Genomic DNA, 12,723 nt, shown 5'->3' with positions numbered 1-12,723 from the left:
CACCTTGCACAAGGAGAGCAAGACACAAAAGGTCATTGCAAAAGACACAGAGCTCTGTGTCCAAGCACATTAATAGAGAGGTGAAGGGAAGGAAAAGATGTGATAGGAAAAAGTGTACAAGCAATGAGGATAACCGCACCCTGGAGAGGATTGTGAAACAAAACCCATTAAAAATGTGGGGGAGATTCACAAAGAGTGGACTGCAGCTGGAGTCAGTGCTTCAAGAACCACAATGCACAGACCAACTAAGTATTAGTTATCAGATATAATCATCAAAATTAAAAGAAATAAACATTTGAAATATATCAGTCTGTGTGTAATGAATTTATATAATATACAAGTTTAACTTTAATGGAATTAGTGAAATAAATCAACTTTAAGATGATATTCTAATTATACGACCAGCACCTGTATGTGAAAGTCATAAAACCCATTTAAATGTACACAGAATAATATAATACATGTAGTGAGGTAAAGCACAAATGTGTGTGTGGCAAGAGAAAATGTGCTACTGTGTGTAAAATGCTGTGTCACTCAGTCATTTCAACACTCATAAAATGGTCACATCTGACAAATGGCTAATAGATTCATCGTCTAAAATATGGGCTTTATCACATCTTTGCGACACCTAAGGGAATTCAACACGTCTGGATATGTGTTAGTCTTTATAAAACATCCGTTATTGAGTCAGTAAATGAAGAGACGGCAATTAAAGAGGCAACAGAGGGGCTCTTGTAAAGGGTCAGGAGCCTCAGGGTGGGAAAAAAGCTTTCCTCTCCTTCCCTCCCTCCTTCCACAGCTCTCGGAAAGCCGCTCTTGACTGTGTACCTGGAAGAAGACGTCCAGCACCGCTGTCTGGTTGCCGAGGGAGCGTAGCGTCTCCATGGCAACCCCCTCCTGCAGACATTCCCGCTGCTCCTGCTGGAAGAGCACGTCTGCGGTGAACTGCCTGATCCGCTCATTCACCATGTTCACGCACAGCTACAGACACAAAAACACAAAAGTCACTTCATTTTTCATGTTTATACACCTTTGTTGATGTGGTAACAAACAATGCTTTTCATTCAATTTTAGCATTACACATTTCACAAACACTTATGTGACAGGCAGATTTATCTGCACACAAAGAGCTGGCATGTACGTTAATTACCTCTTAACGAACATCGCTATAATAAGCATTCAACATTAACCCCTCGCACCCATTCACTCAGTGTTCCACACGCTTCAGTGAGTGGGTTTATTCCAGGAGTTCACCCTAATAACCAAGATACTGGACTCATTTAAATCATTTATCAACATAATCTTGCCGAGATGGAAGTTAAAAACAAGGAACCCTAATGGAAGGAAGTTTAAAAAGCCAAAGCAGGAACCACAGTGGGAATCCATACAAGGTATATACCAAGTGCTTCTTAACATTTCAAAGCAGGCCATAGAAGCTTTTCCATGAGGACCAAAGATGCAATATCTGATGGAGTAGAGGAGTAGATGGTGGCCTTCTCCCAAACAAAAGAATTCTTCAGCCACCCTTCAGCTTCAATTCATCTGGCTGTTGATTTCAGATATGTTTTTCATAGCTTTCTCAGAAGAGCTAAGGTCGTATATGATGGAGCTGTTTTGATACTGCTAAATCCATCGGAGGGAAGTATACGGCTCGGTTGTATCAACATAAGCGTCGTCTAAGTTTAATGTGGCAACACGCACTGGATGAGGAACAGACGACCACAGTGGAAGCAATGGAGAGGAAAGAAAACAAGCATTTTAGAAAAGCTGGGTGCACCTCATCAACTTCTCATCATGAGGTTTCAAAGCGCTACAGGATGTCAGAGGAAGACTGCACACATCATGAAAGAAAAAGATCAGAGCTTGGAGAAAAAGAGGGAAAATTCCAGAGCAGTGAGCAAAAAAAGGCCATCCATGGAGAAAAGATCTCAGATCCATTCTGAAAGAAGCACTAATGCCCCAATGCAAGACTTAATGCAAGACAACACTTAACCAGAGATGATACAACACTGTCATAATAAATCACACCCAAAATGCAAGAGTTTGTAACGATAACTGCACAAACGCATGCAAGAAAAACTTACTGCTGATTGTCATTTCTGCACATTGGGGTGTCTATCATGTCTATTGTCAATTCGGTTATATTGTGTAACCCCTAGTATAGAGAAAAAAAAATCCTAGAATAGTGGTGCATTGGTTTGTGTAATTGGATGTACAGAAAATGCTAAAGAAAAAATATTTGATGAGTATTTGTAGACTTACAGATTTCATTCAGACCCGATTCTGATACTTGTATTGTAATTGGTATGCCCCAAGTGAAAAAGCCTCATTTGTTTTTTCTCATTCTTGTGACTTTGAGAGGTCAAAGACCCTAACTCTTCCTTCACATGTGGATTAAAGGTGCTTAACATTTAGAAGACAAGTAATTGACATCTCAGTGTCTCGTAAGAATTCCCCAACCTGTCACACACACCATCCCAAGGAGATCTCCCAGGGGATTATGGGTAAGCACTTATCTCTTCCAGCACCGATCCTGATTTACACCTTGTCCAACTCTGTCAAGGAAGATATCCAGCAATGGAACACACACACACACACACACACACACACACACACCTACCTGCCAACCTCTCAACATCTGTCTAGATGAATATCTGTCACAGAAAGAACACATTCACACACACAAATAAAGACCCTCATCTAGACTGATGGGGACAGACCTTTAAAAATATTCCCACACAAAAATGTCTGCCGTATTTAGCTTGGCTATGCTGATCCACTGCTTGAACATAAATACTGGTCTAAAGGTATGTTCACACCAAGATGAAAATTTGGTGCAAAAACATTTTAATTTGGATGAACTATTAGTTAATGAGTTAATAAACCTGTTCTGACGATATGAACTGTCACATCACATCAACGCAAAAGGACATTTTTTACAGAGAGGCATTTAATCTCTTTTCCATCGTCTTGTGATTAAAGCTGACCATTCAATAAGATTGCGTGCTTTTGGTCACATGCCTGAATCTGGTGGCGCTCATGGAAAGAGTTCAAACCAGTCTACGCCTGTTTGCTACTCTTAAATGGTTTGTAAATGTGACTTGCTGGCCATCAAGCAAAGCCAGACAGAGCCATCTAAAACCTGATAATCAACGCAGGCTGGTTTCAGCAGGAGTTCCCATGTAGATCCTCAGCTGGTTTAGCAGTTGGAAGTGGACGACTCGCTCAGACAGGAGCTGCTATGTATGAAACATTACTCTACAGAGCCCCTAAATTACCTCATGCATCTTCCCTATAGAGTCTATGACAACAAAGACATTGGTTGGTGCCAAATCTTGGACCGATGGTTCATGGGTCAAACACGACCATGCACAGAGACTCCTTTGTGTCTGATGCCAAGGGTTCAGCTGAGGAGAAACCCACCCCCACACTCTCAAACGTCAACCTCATCTGTCCGGTACAAAAACACATCTCGAACAGTAGACGGACAGGGGGCGGCAGTGTGCACATGTGGCGTCTTAGCCTTAGGACATTTGTCTCTCTACAAAACACTAAAATAATACAAATCGGGGTCTTGACAGCAGCTGCCTTATTTCATGCTACTCTTCAGATTAAAAAAAACATATATGTAATATATATATGGCACACCCAGCTATGCGTCTGGGTCTGGCTCCGGGCTCCTGTCCAAAATATAACAGCTCTGTGAAGTATGACCACAACTAATGCAGTAATGGTTTCACAACAATTTAAACAAAGTTTAATTTTCACTCCATTTCCTTAGACGACCTCTCTGGGACGTACAGAAGCCATGTATTTCTGGAGTCAAACATATAGGCTCTGTACAGAAACCTAGATAGCTGCCTTTCTGACTGATTTAGAACAATTAATGTTAATACCAAAAGCTTATTAATTAAGCATTAATAGTCCATTCTGAACTATTATTCAGAGATTAAGTATTTTTCTAATCTACAGGTGCATCTAAAAAAATAATAATAATAATAATAATTTAAAGAAAGCAAACTTTCTTATAATCTAGATTCATTATACAAACTAAAATATTTCAAAAGTTTTTTTTTTATTTTTTTATTTTTAATTCTGATGGTTACAACTTACAGCTTAGAAAAAAAAAAAAAAAAAAAAAAAAAAAACAGTATCTCCATTTTGAGTTTGATTAGTTTAATTAATTTTGAGTATAAATACTGGGTACATCTTGGGCGAGTCTAGAACATGCAACCACAATTATGGGAAAGACTAATGCCGTGACAGTTGTCCAGAAGACAATCATCAACAGGGTAAGCCACAGAAGGTCATTGCTGAATGGGCTGGCTGTTCACAGAGTGCTGTATCAAAATATATTCATAGAAAGTTGACTGGAAGGAAAAAGTTTGGTAGGAAAAGGTGCACAAGCAACAGGGATGACCACAGCCTTGGGAAGATTGTCAAGAACAGCCGATTTAAGTACTTGAGAGAGCTTCACAAGGAGTGGACTGACGCTGAAATCAGTGCATCAAGAGTCACCACACTCAGACATCTTCAGGAAAATGGCTACAGCTGTCACATTGCTAGAACCAAGCCACTCCTGAACCAGGAAAAACAAAACATCAGAAGCATTTCACCTGGTGCAAGCAGAAAAATAACTGCACGTTTGCTCAATTAGTTCTAATCTGAACATTTCTGGTTCCATCGCCCTGAAGTCAATAGGTATATTGAATGGGCTTTTGGTTAAATGACTGAAATAAGGTCTGTAAAAAAACCACAAGCTTAATATATTTTCACATTTACCTCTATGACATAAAATACATCAGTAATACCCCAGCCGTGACATGGGTTATTAAACGTCATCACACCAAACTTGTCTACTCAATAGTCTATTTTCACAACCTCACTGTAGATATACTTACACTCTTGCAAACTATTATAATACACATTTTCCAAATTGTAGATATTAAATAATGGTCAGAACACACTTATGATACAGTCTATACAGCAGCTCACCCAGATTGGGAACAGATCTATAAAGTCAGCATAGAGTCGCATAGAATCAAATACCTTTGTCATTGAAAAAAAACTGTTAAAAGAACACCCCGTCTGTCATTAAGTTTAAAAAAGTCATAGCTCAAAGCAGGAACATACTGGCAGTGCTTTCCCCTGTATGGGAAACAGGATCATGAGCGAAATGCATTGATTCCCACTGATCTGTGGCTGTGTGGTAGCTCAACATCAAACCCAGTACAGAGTACAGGGTTGAGGAGGCCCAGAGACCAAGGTGAGGAGCAGTTTGTGTGTTTTTAAGAGTTAGATGAAAAGCTAAACAGACTGCACTCATTAAGGCTGCTGTAAATGTTAGTCTCAGTTTGACATTACAATGACACGAAAGACACTTTCAAAAGGTCACAATCAGATGTTAATGTCTAATTTTTATTGTCCTCATTATATCTGTGCTGTCTCCCCTTACCTTTTCATAACCATTGCGCTGGAATTCCTCAAAGCCAAAGATGTCCAGGATGCTTATCTCAAGGGCAGGATCACTGTCAAAAGGATAGGAACACTGTTCAGGATTGTAGAGGGAGGGAGCAGTATAAACATTGATTTGTGACCTGAAGCAAACAAATTGTCTTGAACCACAGCTTAAGTGTGGCTTAAGTGCAACATTGCTGATGTAAAAAGCAGATAGAAAGAAAAACAACAACACTTAAAGGTCGCTGCCAAGAAAAAAAAAAAAAAACAAGTACATGCAGGTTTTCTAAGAAACAAAAGGTTATGTCAAGACAATTCTGTCATAATTTACTGTTACACCGCATCTACGTTAGAAGCACTCGACATCACTGTAAGTGTTTAAGCTGTCCGACATGTCAGAATGCTTTCTAACATGGACCAATCAGCTGTAAAAAATAAAAATAAATAAATAAATAAATAAATAAAGATTTGTATTATTAGAATTTAAAAAAATATTTTAATTAAATGGTTTTCTTTTTAACTGTATTCATCAAATAATCCTGAAAAAAAAAAAATATCACAGGTTCCAAAAAATATTCAGCAGCACAACTTTTCCAACATTGATAATAAATCACCGTAATAAAATGATTTCTGAAGAATCATGTGACACTGAAGACGGGACTGATGATGCAAAAAAAACAAATTATATTTTAAAACACATTAAAATAGAAAACCATTCTTTTAAACTGTAATAATATTTTACAATATTTTTATTTAATTTTTTTCTGTATTTTTGGTCAAATAGATGCAACCATGATGAACGGAAGAAGCTCCAAAACTTCTTTACACATTAAAACTAAATCAATTAAACCAAACTTATATATATATATATATATATATATATATATATATATATATATATATATATATATATATATATATATATATATATATATAGAGATCACACTTCAGAATGGTACAGAGAGACTTACAATACTAAAACTTTCATAAAAATAAAAGACAGCTGGTTTTAATTGTGTGATTATTTCTTCTGTTTAATCCATATTCAGCGTCCAAAATTAATACTTGCTGAGTATTAGTTGAAATTACCACTCATGAATAAATAACTGTTACTTGCATTATAATTGTAGCAAACATATATGTATATGCATATGCATTTAACACACACACACACACACACACACACACACACACACACACAGCCATTCAAAAGCTTGGAGTCTGATAAACAGCAATAATTTGAAAGTATTTACTGCATACAGCCATTAGAGAAGCTGCAAGATTATAACTGTTTGTCTTCCAGGGTGAATATAATTTCATTTTTGGAGGGATAGTGAGGCATGTGAAATGGTGTGGAATGATGATTCACTGTGACTTGTTTGTGTGTGAATACACATACTTGGAGTTCCATGGAAATTTCAGTTTTAGCCGCGAGATACCTTTCACATAATGCAATAACAGCAGGGGAGGTGTGTCTTCATGCTCATACGCTACTGGCTCTGTCAACTTACCTTCGGGTGCTTTATGGCAGATGTCTCACATACACTATGTGAATACTTCAAAAACCTCACTGTTTTGACTAATATTAATCACAGAAGGTCTTTGAGAAGGACTCGGTGCTTGTTTCTACTGGTAACAGCCGAGTATGTTCTGTAAGTTGCTGAAATGTACAATAACTCAATAACTATCTCCTTTATTCAGGTCTCTCATTCACACTCAAATGCACAAAGGAAAACGTATCCATATAAAAGCATGAATCTAAGCTCACGTGCACGCTCACACACACAAACATGCATCTTACCCAGTGATTTCTTCATGGCCTTGGAGGTAAAAGTTAATGTTATTGACCAAGAAGCTGAAGAGTCGTCCATACAGAGCTTTAGCCAAGAGATCTCTGTGATGGTTGGACATTTCGACGGTGTGGCGCCTTGTTATGACATCACCTGAGGCAGAGGGCAAATGTCAAGCAGGTAGTAACCTTTTCACATTGTCTTCCATCCTTAAAGACTAGCACAGGTGGTCATATGCGTTGGACCCCACTATGTATATGTATATAATAGGTATGCAGTGATGTATCAGCCAATAATCTGAATTATATGGTAAAAGCAACTATCTGCACATCACACATCAGCTGATCGTTTAAGAACAGTTGATGATCAGAGACAATTATATCTTGTCGATCAATAGGGAACATGCAGAATGTAAAAAATAAAATAAAAATAAAAAAAAAATATATATGTCTCGTGTACATTTTAGGGCTGTCAAATATAGCACAAGCTCACTTTAACACAGTTAAACCTTATTAAGTTATTCCTTAAAAACCCAAACTATCCATATGGGCACTATCAATTAAGTTATATGGAAAGAACAGCATGAATACACTCTTAAATAACTTTGTGTTCCAAAGCAGAAAGTAAGTCATACAAAATTGAATCCATCAGAAATAGTTTCATGTTTTCATTTTTGTGGCAAATTAATTCTTTAACCAGCAAAGTCAGCCATGCTGGTTGTTTTGTTGTCCCATCGCTAGACCGTCACTGAACCAGCATTAACCAGCATAACAGGATCTTTATCTAAATGCAAGCTGATCCTTCAAGTAAAAAACATCAAAACAGCCAGTGACTGCTCAAAACAACAGGGGAACGGAGCAAAGAGGAAAACAAACTGGAGACAGTGTGTCACATTCTGACTGATATACGCTGCATGTGGGTAGCTAAAAAACAAGCGGGCCATTGTTAGTGGTGCTGGCTGAGAGGACACTGCACATGCTAATGTGGAGGACACACAACGCCTGGACTCCGATGATGTGACCTTTGATGATGTCAGACACTGAATCACCGCATTCGCTATGCCATTCATGGCCGGCCACAGCGCGTCAACATTCAGATGCACTCAGATCCAACGTCTGACCACCAGTCAGTGCCCTGTGACTGCCGCATATCAGAGATTAATGCATCTTCTGCATATATTTAACATATAACAAGCGCGGCATTGTAAAGATGGCATTTCTTTCTGAATTGTTTGCTTGTTTGAGGAACACAATGATCAAAACAACAGATCATCATGAGATTAGTTCACCCAGAGATTCAAATGTAAGACTTCCTCTCCCTCATGTCTTTTCAAAATCTGGACGACTGTCTTGAAATTACTTTCTTGAAATTATAACTTACTTGAAATTACTTTTGGGGTCCAAATTAAGAAAGAGCATAGTGCTTGCACTTGTCCATATAATTACAATGAATGGGAACTGAAGTATTCAAGTTTCAAAAGCAGCATTAATGTATGATAAAAGCCAAATTGATTTTGTTATTGACTGATATTCTACCCTTTCAGATTATCAGAGTCATTAACTAGATTGTTCATGAAACAATCATTCAGACCGTTTTAGATTTGACTCAAAATAATGCCAATTACCAATTTGTGTTATGAATGCTAGAGCTAGGACTTATGTCAAGAATTCAAGACAATGTAATTCATTACAATTTTGATCTTTTCATCATGCAAAGCAAATAAATAGATTCAGAATGTATCTAGAATGTATAAAGTGCACCAGTGATATGGACCAGTTTTACACTACGCCAATGCATTTTTGGAGAATAAATGATAACAGAATTGAGTTTTTTGGGAGGCACAGATGCGTGACAAAGTCAAGGATACAGAGACAAATCACAGACAGAAACAAGACAATGCTTGTAAGTGTGCTTGTAGTTTTAGGCAATAGGTTGGTGTGTCCTCGATGGTTGAATTAGGTTAACATCCAGACATCATGTGACTCATAAATACTCCACAATTTTGATATAATGGCACAACATGTACATAGTCTAGACCTCACAAAAGAATTATGTGTTTATGTCGGTGTATTTTAAATGAGAAGGCAGTTATCCAATTGTGCCAATTTGGGCTTGCCAGTAACACAATCCAAGGCCAAACGCTTGAGGATGCATTCATCGAAGAGTTTGTCACCGAGCAAAGGCCAGTGCATCACACTGACTGGTGTCAGCAGGCCTCCCAGCAGTGAGATTTAAGACATGTACCGTAATTTTCAGACTATAAGTCACACCTGAGTATAAGTCGAATCAGTCCAAAAATACGTCATGACAAGGAAAAAAAACATATGTAAGTCGCATTTATTTAGAACCAAGAACCAAGAGAAAACATTACCGTCTCCAGCCACGAGAGGGCGCTCTATGTCTTCAGTGTAGACTACAGGAGAACTGAGCAGCATAGAGCGCCCTCTGGTGGCTGGAGACGGTAATGTTTTCTCTTGGTTAATTTCTCTTAGTTAATTTCTCTTGGTTCATGTCAAATTAATTTTGATAAATAAGTCGCACCTGACTATAAGTCGCAGGACCAGCCAAACTATGAAAAAAAAGTGCGACTTATAGTCCGGAAAATACGGTATGTTGTTATGCTAAACAAGCTGACTTTAAAGGATCAGTTCACTTCCAGAATTAAAATTTTGTGATCATTTGCTCACCTCCATGCTATCCAAGATCCAGTCACAAAGAAATGAAGAAAAGCTCATGCATGTAGGTGGATGTACCAAACCCAGTGTGTACAAAGCAAATGTGCAAAAGAGAATAAAATGCCCTTTACAACAAAAGATAATACAATGATGTCGGGTGATTTTGAAGTTGGAGGAAAAAAAAAGTTTTTCACACTATCCTACCTTTTTGAACCAGATTACACTGACCAAGAGCTAACCGTGCGTGACTATGTAATGCGTGAAAATCAGATTAATGGTTAATAACTGTATAATTTCTTCTCCTTTTTTTGAAAATGAGCGATTATTTCACTAGACAAGCCCCTTAATGCTTGGCTGGAATCGTGTAGAGCCCTTTGAAGCTGCTCTAAAACTGCAATTTGGACCTTCAACCCATTGGCAATCCATTATATGGAGAAAAATCCTGGAGTGTTTTCCTCCAAAACCTTATTTGTGTCTAAAGAAGGAAAGACATACATATCTTGGATGACATGGGGATGAGAAAATTATCAGGAATTGATTTTTTTTATTCTGGAAGTGAACCAATCCTTTAACTGACAGTGTTTAGTCTGTGTTGATTGATGCTGGTACGAGGAAACTGAAGGTCGTACCTTTGAAACACTGCACATCAGAGGTGAGGGCAGAGCCTAGATCTTCAGAGCTCACCTGCAGCATCCCAGCCACTGCAGAAAAAACAAATAAATAATATTCACACACATTTATGAGTACAATCAGTTACACATCTAAAATCTGTTTGGATAAGCCTCATCTGAAGTCAAATCAAAATAATAAAACATATGCATATATAACATAAACATAAACAGCTACACACTTAATCCAACGGTAACTCACTGGTGACTCCAAACATGATGCTGTATTATAATTCTTAAACAATTACAAATCACGAATACTCATCACCTTCTACAAGCTCATATTATGTAAATGCCACACTGACCATTTAAAAAAGGCTTTGAACATGGCTCCTCCAATCAGTTTGCAGAGTCAACATAACATGTTTTAACACATACACAGTCCAGCTTTGAACTATGGCCTCCCATTTACTTTCTCTCATGCACTTATATCACTGTTTGCATATGGCATCTAGTGCACTGTCATTAATCTGAGTGTGTTTTCGGGTGTGTTCTCATGTATCCACGCCGATGGGAACCTCACACGGATGCGAATGTATCAGTTTGTGTATTTGCGTGTGCTGACGTCACTTGTTTACCCAGGCTCAGTATTATGTGTGTCATTATGTAACGCGGAGGGCAGCAAGTGGCCTTTCTGTTCCGCCCCGCTGCTCTTCAGAGCTTAAGGAAACAGGTGACCCTGTGCATGTGTGTGGATGAAAAGACAGATTAGCACTAAATTGCATGACATGTATGTGTGTCAGAGCGAGTTTTCCATTGTGTAGTGAGTGATTCTGCTATTAGGCCATGGTAAAACTGATGTAAACAACCCTGGATGGTGTGCGACAGCAATTCCCCAGTCTATCCTTCAGAGCTTCTGGTGGAGGGGATCGCCCCCTGCTGGCCTCATGCTGCAGCTGCACGACTGACCTCTATCTAGCAGCTGTAAGTCGGACACAAACGCAGTGTCAGCGTCTGTCAGGGCGGTTGAAGCGCACATCTCCCAGATGCAGCAGCGCAGAGAGGACCACAAACAAATTCTCCACCTCCTGAAAGAGAGACAAAGCACTGAGAGTCAGACCGGACTGGAGACTTCAACAAGGCAAAAAAAAAACAGACCACTTGAAAACGGTCAATTACACGGCACAGTCCAGTCACATGTGTGGGCTGGGTCCAAAAGGATGCATGTCTAATTTGGTGGCTGGAATTAGAATAGGAAATTGGAGTTGCATTGTATACAGTAGTTTTAAGATATGAACATTATGGACATTGTTGGAGAAGTCAAAAGGTTGATACCACTGCTCTACTGTGTGTGTAAAAGAAAGAGATGAGGAAGTCCTGTGTCAGTGAGAGAGTGAATGTAAAGTAAAAGGTAAAGTTTGAGACTGTGTTGTGTTAATGTGTGTAAGGGTCATAAAGGCTCGTGCTGCACTGATGGGATGAGACGAACGGTCTTCCTTACTGGAGCAGATTTACAGGACCCTGGCAGGATTTGAGCACGGTGTGAAGTCTTTAGGTCAGGTGTGTGAGGGAGTGCATGTGAATGTGTGTGTTTGAACTCAGAACACAGTGTTAACTCTATTACACTCTCCACTGTAACAGAATGTCCATGTATTACCTTAAGGGTGTGCATGTGTTCGTGCAAACGTAGTGTGCAGTAATTCATATGCTAGTGCTCCATTGTGAACATACTCTTCAAGTCGTTAGCTTACTGTAATAACAGCACACAGGTTGACAGGTTAGTGTGTCCTCAGGCTGAATGCCAGTCTGAGCAGTGTGTTTTATAGTCTCCAGACATACTGTAATGAGTTATAATGGGTAAACTACATAAATCAGAACAACATGTCTGAAGCGGCTGCCAAAGCCAGAGGCATACCAGCTCTCGGTCCCTGTACATGTGAGTCACTTAAAACCAGTCAAAGCTAACTTTAACTCAAAGTAAAGCCATAAAACATCAACTGAAATAACACATAAAACTAAAAACTAAAACTTAATATTGTAAAATATTATTACAGTTTAAAAGAATGGTTTTCTATTTTAATGTGTTTTAAAATATAATTTGTTTTTTGCATCATCAGTCCAGTCTTCAGTGTCACATGATTCTTCAGAAATCATTTTATTACGCTGATTTATTATCAATGTGGAAAAGTTGTG

The 12,723-nt window shown here is 38.6% G+C and overlaps 1 pseudogene; it reads right to left on the bottom strand.

Moving 5' to 3' along the window:
* Window positions 1–12,202, bottom strand: part of LOC113075596 (unconventional myosin-XVI-like) — a 48,750-nt pseudogene extending 36,548 nt beyond the window's left edge.
* Window positions 12,203–12,723: the final 521 nt, after the last annotated feature.

Source organism: Carassius auratus, unplaced genomic scaffold (genome assembly GCF_003368295.1).
Source record: "Carassius auratus strain Wakin unplaced genomic scaffold, ASM336829v1 scaf_tig00017226, whole genome shotgun sequence".
Classification (NCBI taxonomy): Eukaryota; Metazoa; Chordata; class Actinopteri; order Cypriniformes; family Cyprinidae; genus Carassius; species Carassius auratus.
Note: the sequence above shows the minus strand (reverse complement) of the source record. Positions and strands in the feature narration are given on the sequence as shown.